Genomic DNA, 10,715 nt, shown 5'->3' with positions numbered 1-10,715 from the left:
CTAGCCTGGTTAGGGCCATCCTTCCATTCTGGGAAAGAGGAATGCAGAAGTTCTGAATCTGTGTTTGCTCATTTTGTTGTTTTTTTTTTTTTTTCCTGCAAAAGTTTGTTCACTTTAGCTTTTACTTCTGTGTAGATTCTCTGGCAAAGAAAATCAGCTGATGCTCCTTTTCACTTTTGATGGCTTAGTAACCCTGTATGAACTTGGAAATGAGCAAGTGTTTCAGGAGTCTTTACCTGCTGAAAAAATTAGCTGTGAACTTTCTTGCAGAGAAGGAACATGGTTACAGCACTTCCCTGCTAAGCAAGGCTTGAAACTCCCCTCCACAGGAGAAGAGAACTGAATTCAAGCCTTAAACATGCTGCACAAGAGCTTGCTCATCAAAGTGTTTGACCCGTGTATGTAAAAGGAATGTTTGCCACTACAACCATCATGTTTTTTTAGATAGTTGTGTGTGGAGGCACCATAGTGGCCAGGGAGCTTGGTCCTATCACTGCCTCCTAGACCAGCTTTTAGCTTCTAAAAGATCTGCCACTTGCAGACATGCAGGATGCTCCATCTTTGTGACTCCAGCTGGACTTACAAACAGCTTGACCGCTCAGTTCTGAGGTGCTTCTGCAACAGAACACACTGAACTTGAAAATAAAAACCAGCAGTGAGATCAGATGCAATTTTAGACAGCAGGCCAGCATTTCAGAGACGCTTTTTCAGTTTTCTGCATAAGCACCATTTTGTGCCTCTGATGGTCTTTATGGGATCTGGCACTGTGCTGGCAGACTGAGAGACTGAAGCTTTTGGTTCACCTACAAAAACATGGCACCTGGGCAGCCATCTCCCTACCAAGCTGCACTGATTTAACCCCAAGGCAATGCTTTCAGATAGCTCTCATTGATTACCTTTGAGATTTTCTTTTAAGACTTCCCAGGAATGGCTTGCCTCTTGCCAGCAGGTGGGGAGAAGGGGATAGGCATTAGGAACTGAGTAGAAGTTTCAGAACTTTAAATCACCTATTTATTTCATTTTCACTCCTTAAAAGCATTTCACTCCCTAAGAGCAATTCAGCATACCAAACTTGGGTCTCTTTCTCTGTGGCAGTGAAGTATCATCAATAGGACACTGAAAGAAGACCTTCAGATGACTTCTGCACTATATTGCCCCTTGAAGTTCCACCTAACCAGCGTAGTTGATTTGGCACACTATCAGTTTGATCCATCTTTTGCCTTGGGATAGTTATGTGTTGCCATTTCTTCATCATGTGAAACTGTAGCGTGCCACTGTGGTGCTGTAAACTCAGATTAGTGTCTCTTTCAGGAGACAAATGTGTCTCAGTTCTGTTACTGACAGTGATTTAAACAGAGAGCAAATCCATACGGATCAAAGGAAATTTTATTACATCAAACCAGGCACAGAGGATAGAGTAATATTCCATATTAGAAATGCTTGTGTTCTCCCTCCGTAATAGGTATCAGTGAGATTACCTTTAAGAAAAATCAGGAGAGCTCTGTTTTCAGTATCTACAAGCAATTACGAACTCTTTGATACCTTGGCAGGGTGACTAAGACAAACAGAGATAACCTACAGGGAACTTCACCTCCTGCCAGCGGGTGAGATCCAAATCAGGTTTTAATACCTGAAAACTCCTCTTTGGCTGTTTCTCCCTCTCACTTCATCCCAGGAATAATCATGAATTGTTATTTTGCAGATCTGCATCAATACATTGTTTTTACCTTCAGACCACTCACTGGTGTGGTTGTGGGCTGCTGAATGGTATTTGAATTCCAGGAGTAGGTAGCATGGGATGCGTTGAAATGAGAAGTCTGGGCCTTAGCTAAAACAGTGCAGAGTGTTATGTGAATGCCTGCACCTGTGGACATCACAAGGCCCATCTGCCACATTTTTTACTTCAAAAAGCTGGGATTGTTTTACAGCAGGGAGTTTTATTATGGCCATTTTAGGAACAGGAAAACAGAGAGGGAAGCATGCATGCAGAAAAGCTTTAGGAGGTTCCACTTAAGAGTCCAAGGGTCTGAAAGCCGTTTGCTCTTGCTGCTAGATATGATAGCTTCCACTCAGGCATATTCCTGCTTCCAGTAACAGACGACATGTAGCTCGACACAGAGAAGCAAATCTTCTTTATCCCTTTACAACTGCCACTGCCTAGGGTTGCATTGGCTGAGAAAACTAAGATGCCAGCAGTGGATAGTACCCAGAATAGGAAAGAATGTGATCTCCCACCTGTTTTTACTTTCTGTGACCTCTCCCATGTTCACCAGGCTTTTAGATGTGTTGCAACAAGAGCCACACTTCAAGCCTTCACCTTGAAAACCACAGCAGCTTCTTCAGCGGCAACGTACATGTTGGGGCAGTTTGCCTATGGATACTACAGTGCCCTTACCAGCAGAGAAGAAAAGCTCCTGCAGCTCCTACTTAGCAAAAAAAGGGAGTTGGGCCCAAATAAGCTGTTTTCCCTCATCCACTTGTACCTTATCTTAAGAGTCTCCAGAGGACGTGGTTACCCACAGCAAACTACAGCAGGCAACAAAAGCAGCAGCAGTGTGGATAAAGCGAGATGTGCTCCACCATGAGGTCTCTGTCAGTGTGGTTCAGAAAACTGGTCAAAAGGGATTCATGCTTTTTGAAGGCCACCCCCCTTCAGATAGAAAACACAAAAACTAGGTGTATGAAACTATTTTGTAAGTACAGGTGTCACACCCTCTTCTGTCTTGTCTCCAGCCTATTATGAGATCACTTTAAGAGATAAGGTACTGACGATTAAAGGGGGGGGGAACAATATCTAACTACAGTGTGAGCAAAGATCAAGATCCACTATACCCCGTCAGGCTTGGCTAAGCTTCTTCCAGTGCTTCTTTTACTCCCCCTGGCTGAGGTATACAAACATTTTGCATTTTTGACAGTATTTTGCATTTTTCTGAAGCCCTCCAAGTCATTAAAATACTGTTGCAAAAACATGACAAAGGCTTCTCAAAGGCCCTGTGTAAATGAGAGCTCTGGCCTCTGCCATTGCTTATAAATAGTATTACCTTCCTTTAGAGCGATGGCTTTGCGGGCTGCAAAGGCAAAGGGCACAAATACAGAGCATTCCCTTGATTTCAAGTGCCTCAGTGCAATGCCTGTACAAAATTCCTGGGCACTTGGCACTTCCATAAGCGGGAACTTCGGCTGCTCAGCCTTTCTCTGTAGTAAGCGTGAAGTGCCTCAGCCCGAGAACTTACAAACTCTGGATTTTTTTGTGTTTCACCTGAGAGGAGGTGGATGGAGGCTTACTAGAGTCATGCAGTGAATCAGATCAATGTGTGGGATTTAGGAGAGTGTGGTTCCTGTCCAACTGCTAGGACATGGGGTTTTACTACGGGTTCACAGATCCCCAAAGACTACTTGGAGGGAGGGGATGCTGTGAGAGCACAAAAAGCGAAGCTATAGCCAATACATTGAAATACACAATTTAAGTATTTGTGCTTCTTCGGGAAAAATGTTTAAGAATCCACAAATAAAAAGTAGAGGGTTAAGCTCTTGCTCTGAACAAATCTGTAACATGTCCTTAAATTACACTTCTTTTTTAAAGCCCATACTAATAACCTATCATTCCGTTTTTAGATACCAACACTGTTTTTAATTCACCCTTCTTTGCCAGTGAGTTATCTGGGAGATAAAGCAGCTTTGAAATCCCTAGACTCCCTGGAACCACAGTGTATATCTATGTGTGCACTTTGCCATTCCAGAGCAGATAAACTGAGTGCCATGTAACTTGTACTTGCTCTGGAAATCATTTGAGCACTAGTAGCTGTATGGGAATAAATCTAAGAGAGAATAAGATTTAGCCAAAAATGTCTCCATGTACTCCTTTTTTTTTTTTTTTTTCTAAATTTTCCTTCCATTTGCATTTGCCTGTATTTCATGGCAGGGAGGTGGTTGCATCTAAGTATATACAAGCTGGTGAAAAAGTGACAGATTTCTTTTTTTTAAGCCATACTTTGATGTTTTCTACCTAACTGAGAGGACAAGTGGGTGTATTGTTGATAAGTAAAAGGGAGTTGAATATTTTTGCTCTAGGGTGGACAAGGAGAAAAAAATAAAGTATGTGTTGCCATATTAGAAACAGCTCTGTTTGGCATATTACTGTGCTGCAGATACATTTTCAAACATACAAAAGGCACTGATAACTTTCCACTAAAAATTTTCATTGGAAAAAGACAACATTTCCAAAGAGAAACACCCTGAGAGAAGTCAGGATATGCAAAGTCCAACCTCTGCTCTCTCCACCTGTTTGCATACACTGCGGTGTAGCCTTCAATTACAGCACAGTGCTGCATCCAGCATTTCAGGAATGCGCAAGGAATGAGAGGGAGCCAGCTTTAACAGACTGAGGTTTGTGTTCACTTGCTAAATGCTTCATTTTCCAAGACTGATTTTCTGTGAATTGGAGAGACCCTTTTAGCAGGACGGCCGGAGGTTTTGGGGGAGAGGAGAGCAGCCTGACAGGGACCCTTGCTGGCTGCAGCCTCAGAGACCAAGGTCAGCACAGAGCTCAGTGCCCTTCCTGTTGACTGACGGCCAAGTAAGGGTGGCAGCGGAATATTAAGACCTGTCTAGTGGTGCTACACCGTGTCAATCATACCTTCTAATATCTGACCTGGCCTACAGGAGGCTGTGCCTCACTTCCCCATGCCTTATGCAGCCAATAGGGGTACTACAGTTTAGGTGTTCCCGGTAGGAAAAGAGAAGATACGGCTGGAACTTGTGGATCTGAGATAGCTTGAATGTGGCCAGTTTCTAAGCAAGCTACATAAGCCATCAAATTGACAGGGTTCTGGGGGAGGACTGAGAATATTCTTCCCAGCATGACAGGGATGGATTTTCTGGAGGTGGTTTCTTCTGTTCCCGTACAAATGATTACTTTAATACAATAAAAAATGAACAATATGAGTTTGGGCACCTAAGGCCTTAAATAGCCACATCTTTAATTTTCATTTAAGTCTGCATCCATCAATAAAATATTTGATATTGTTCACTAGACAGCTGAGTTCTGCACAAGATGTTCAGTTTGGCCCTGGTTCATCAAAACACTTAAGTGCTTTGCTGAATCAGGGGCTTGCTTCTCATTAGAGCAGGCACTTTTTATTCAAGGAAGGAGAGAGCATGGTGCAACGTTACCTCACTGTGTGGGCTCTCTTGGCAAGTACTGTGTACAGTAATAGATTATGGATCAGGACCCTGTTCTCAAGGCCCAGACTCTCACTCTGGGTCTTCCACCAGACACATTTTTCAGCTGGTTATCAAACTGTCATGGTAGTGCTTGAGCTATGGGAAGGCACTGGTTGTTGAACAATTGATTTTTTGTGTTTTGTTTTTTTTTACCTGAACCAGCAAAATTCTTCTATACAGCCTCAGGATAACAGAGAAAAGTAGTGGGCTCTGAAATGGAGACAGTCATTGTGCAGGTTCACTTTTGGAATAATCCAGCCCCAATGAAGACTTTTGCAAAAAGCTATAAAGCCAGGTATTGTGATAAGGCAAACACTACAGAGCAGACATTTTATTGTTGCCTTTATGTAATTTTTTAAAAAGCAGCCTGTGGTAAGGAGTAAACCAAAATGAGAAAAGGCGTATCCCCCAGGTACATCTCAGTAAGAAAAAGAGGGTAATCTCATCATTCAGGGGTCTGAGACTGTGTCTGGGTGTCTCGAAACATCCATCAGCTCTAGGAGGGCAAAAGCTTTGCCTCACCACCATAATCCTCTGTCCTTTCTTTTAGCTGCCCTGGCACTTCCCATCTCTCCCAGCAGCTATATGGGCTCAAGTGCTATGGACAAACACTGTTAAACAGATTGGAGAACTGGTCCCACTTGAAACAAATGTGCAGAAAGCATCCCCCATTTTATTTCCTTGGAGTCTTTTATTTGGAGATCTGCTCTCGCACCAGATCCACAGTAACAGCAGTGCCAGCACAAGGCAGCATTGCCATAAACCGACATTGCCAGCCCAACATGGGAGACAGGAGCCCCCCGATTTGCTAGTAATCAAGTGTAGTTCCTCTATAGCTTATAATGGCCAAGAGCTTCACAGCAGTTAGGAAAAGCACTTGGAATTAGAAAGGAAATGTCTTCCTGAGGCATAGAGGTAGGGCCTCAAGTAGGATGCCCCTGGGGTCCTGCAGACGTGACAAAGCTGGGGAAGGGGCTACGAAACATGCAAGCCTCACCCCAGTCTGGATTTGGGGCAACCTGAGTATGGTCCTAATCCTTGATGCTCAGAAGTATTCCTGGCTTCTGGAGTTTACATGCAGATAAATTGCTTGTCATCTTAGCTGAGATGCACAAGAAGTCTAGGAAAGAGCAAGCATGTCACCTACACTAGCCAAAGCCAGCCAAGTTGGTGGCCAGAAGGTACATCTCACTGTAGTTTTCCTAAATGGTGTTTGCAGAGAGAGTTTTGTACCCTGGGAAACATGAAGCACATATGCATGATTGATGTTTGTATACAGGGCTATTTCAGGACAATGTAACTGCCGGGAAAAAGGATGATTAAAAAAAGGTTTTGAAACAGACAAGATAGCTCCATAAAATCTTCCACTGCCTGAGATGGAAAGCCAGCAAAAATAAGCCTCACCAACAAATACAATTCATTCCAGCTTTTGCGGTGGGAAAATAAAACAAGAGAACTGCCAGAACGGTGGGTTGCAGTCCATGGCATGAGTGCATTGGTATCATTATAGTCTTGAGATGAGCAGTTACCCTTATTAAGAAGTGCATATTCAGCAGCAGAATTTTCTGTGAGGATGGGCTATAGCCCAAGGATGTGTTATATTCCCACTGTTTACTGCCCAGAGAAACTCAAATAGGCATGAGCAAGCAAAGTACTGACCAGCTATAGATTTTTGCTTCAAGTCTTCCTTACTTGCAACACAATTTTAATTCAGTAACAAGTCCTGTTTGCAGAATATCTTTCTCCTCTAGGTTTTTAAAACCTACCAGTTTGCACTGATCACTGTTCTGGGGCAAAATACAAGAGCTTCTTATCAACACTCTGTAATATTATCCCATGGAAAAAGTAAGAAAATTAATTACAGGAACAGAATTGCTGAATGAGAGAGAACTCAGATGACAGGCATGGCTGACAAGGTTGCTGGCTTTTACAAAAATGTAATTTTAAAAATTTTGTGCCTGTATGTTTAGAACCCAAATAAGAGATCTTAAAAAGCAGCCTCTGCTAGCAGTAACTGAGATCTTGAGAAGGGTTTCTCTGTGTTGTGGAGAGGTATAGTATCTACTTAAAAGCAAATACTTAGAAATCCATTCTGTCCTTTGCTAAAGAGCTCTGCCTAACTCCCTATCTGTCACTGGTGTTACTTGGAATTTCTGGTGTCGACAAGGACAAGTGCTAGCCCAGAGTTTTTCCAGCAGAGTTTTACACAAATGCATGCATATATGTTTGCTTTATATTTTAAATAAACCAGGATGGTTGCTTACTGCAATGGGAAGGACAAAATATAGTTCTCCTATAGTTTCAGAAAGAACCTGCATAAACTTGCAGCTTCACCTGTGGATGAAGTTCACTGGATCCGTGAAGATTAGAGCAAAGTCCTAGCAAAGTGTTGACTATTGCTGCTTACTCTGCGTAAAGACCAGAGGACATGGAGGTTCTTGTACTTTAATCAGCTTCAGCATGTGTTGCAAAGAAAGGGCTTGAATGGGCAATGGGCACTGGTGTATGACATACTCACAGGAGCATGTTTTGACACTGCTAGCCTAGCACCCCATCGTGACCTTGTGCTGAGCATAGCCTTGGTCTGACAGCAGAGCAGAACAGCAGGGAGCTCATCACATTCCCAAAAGTTAGTGCAGAGCAACGGTGGCTCAGACTAAAACCAGGGAAGGACCTGCATTATCTCCTCTTGGAGTGCATGTCACATAGTCCCTGCTGGCAGAACAGAGCCAGCTTTCAAAGGCAACCTCTGGGGAGGATGCTGCTCCATTTCTTCTTCCACCCTCTCTGACCTTGGGGCTTTGCAGGCCAAGGGGATTTACAGCCCTGCACTAAGATGTGCAGGAGGCCACTCCAAGTTATCTATCCAAATATGCCTGTGAGTTATAACTTTCAGGCTGCTTCAGGCACTCCCCTGTACCACCAAGGCACCTCAGTAGTCCCTCCGTGCATCTGAGGGGAACAGGGTGGCAGGTCCTTTCTTCCTGACCAGGGACCACCCATTGTACCAGGCAGACAATCATGCAACTGTCACACTCTTCTGGCTGTCCTAGATAAAAGAGTTGCACATCGACCAGAGGCAGTAATAGCTCTGTCGGAGGGATTACACCCAGATTAAAAAAAAGTGGTCCTGTGTTTAATCAAATTAGCAAAAGTACAAACTGGCAGCTGATGAGGCACATACAATGCACACAGGAAGAAGATCATGCTGGGGAAGATCATATGAATTATAAAGCATCAGTTCCCATGGCTGCTCAGGGCTGAGGACAGGATGCTGTCCATTTGCCATGAGTAGGAAGAGGTGCACGTGTACACCCTTTTGAGAGCTCACTTGTGCTCTCATAGCTGCTTTGTTGCAATGCATTAGCCACTTTTGGATTTACCCATCTGGCAAACTGACTCTCCCAGTTGTAGTCCCATACTAAGAACCTCATAGTTTCATTACCTACATTGTACTGGAGGGACAAAGATATCAGCACAAAGGAGCCAGGGTGGGATTTGTGCTGTTTCCACACTCACTAGAGAGCACCTCTTCAAAGAGCAACTCATTCTGCTGACATCTGCCACTGATCCTAGAGTGAGGTGTCAGAAGACCCCATGTTTCTCCACTGACTTTGGCCCTGTTCAAAGACCCAAACTTTTCAATAAGCTAAAGTTGGGGGCAGTGAATTGCACAAAAACTAGTCTTGCCACAGCTCCTTGGAAAGTTCATGGCAAAGATCTGCCCATATTCTGCTTGGGATCACACAGTTCCAGGCAAACCTGAAAGCCCAGCCTCTCTTAAGGTGGTTATCAATCAGCTCTTCACCAGAATGCTGATGGTTGTTTTCAATGTCCTTCTGGCACAGGCTGCTTTTGGGCAAGTGCAGATTTACTTTCATGCAACACATACATGCACCAGGACTTTAAAGGCTGGGTTAACAGCACCTAAAATTGTGGTAAATCTGCTGACTTGTAGCTTGGGTTTTCCCCTGATGAAGAATGAGATGTCTAGCCCTGTGCTTTGCTCCAGGCACTCTCTTGTTGTCCTCTTTGTTCTTTCCCACAGGCTGCTGAAAAGCAGCATTCCCTGGGGCCATAACGTTTACATCTAGCACTCCAAGAGGCAATTACTGTGGCAGACCAGGAGACCAGCTCTGAGGAATAGCATGTCCCAGGAGAACATGCTTTTCTCCTGCAATGACATTGCTCTGTACAGTGCCCAGGTATCAGCTGAGTACATGCAGTACAGCAGCCCAGCTCCCTATCCCCTAGTGTGGTTTTTTAATAATTATATGGTGTTTAGATACATTTAGACCTTGGCTTGCCAGCACATAGCTATTGTCTGCATGGGCATGTCCTCAAGAAACGATTCAGAGAGCCCATTATGGTTAGTGATAGACCTGGGCTGGATAATTGAGATCCACCCTTAAGCCTCAAGATGTTCTGACCTAATGCTCAAATCCAGAAGATTCCTCTGTTGCAGATAAAAGAGGAAAAAAACCAAAACCCAAAGCCAGCATTTCCAAAGCTGAATTTTCTCAGTTCTAAAGAGTCTGAGGATTTTATTTTTGTTTGAGGGCTCAGTGTCAGAGTTCAGATCTTGTTCTCATATATATACGAATGTTCAGAAGGATGCTGGATGCACTAACTTGTTTCAAGCCCAGTCTTTAGCTAAATTGAAAGTATTTAGTGGGTAGAGGCTAATCATAAGTTAAGTGAATACCTGGGAAAATTAATTTTAAGGCATGTCTGTGAAAGGTTTTTTTGTGCCAGCATAGCAATATTATTAAGGAACATCTTTTTTTTTATTTCCACCTTTTTTTTTTTTTTGGCAGAGATGTTGAAATTTCCATAATGACAAGAACCATAGTGCAATGCAGTTGAATCCACTTGTAAGTCGTTTTGCCAATATATAATCATTTTTGTTTCACTTACTGAAGTCAGTTAAACCAACAGAACTCTCTTGTGACAGCAAAAGCAGTACTCTCACAAGGAAGGTTTGCTTGGATGTCTCTTTTGCAATACCTACACCTGGAAATTTTAAGACTAAGACATCACTGAAGTAAATACATAGAAATATATATATTGCGAACAAGTGATGAGGAAAACAGTCTGAGTCATCTCCAGTCTATCCCAATGGACAGATGAGAAAACTTCCAGTTCCTACATAAACAGATGGAGCTTCCTCTCTCGTGCTTACACCCCGATGAGTAGGAAGACAACAGTAACAAACACCAGCAGCCTTGTCTTCATTCTTTGAAGCTTATTACCTTTAGAGTGTGCACACAAACCTCTCCAAGGGCATTGCCTAACTCACCAGACAGCCTTCCCGAGGTATGTTCTGAAGAGCTAATGCACGTCACACCCATCCAATCCTCTTTTCCTGCGTCTCCAGGCAAGGGCATGAACTGCCCATAAAAGTATGCAAATAATTCCCTAAGTATTGTACCAACGTGTAAAAGAAAATATTTCCTTGCCCTGAGGAAGTCACTGGCAATGAAGAGAAGAGA

This window comes from Lepidothrix coronata, unplaced genomic scaffold, assembly GCF_001604755.1.
Source record: "Lepidothrix coronata isolate B3197 unplaced genomic scaffold, Lepidothrix_coronata-1.0 Scaffold46, whole genome shotgun sequence".
NCBI lineage: Eukaryota > Metazoa > Chordata > Aves > Passeriformes > Pipridae > Lepidothrix > Lepidothrix coronata.
Note: the sequence above shows the minus strand (reverse complement) of the source record.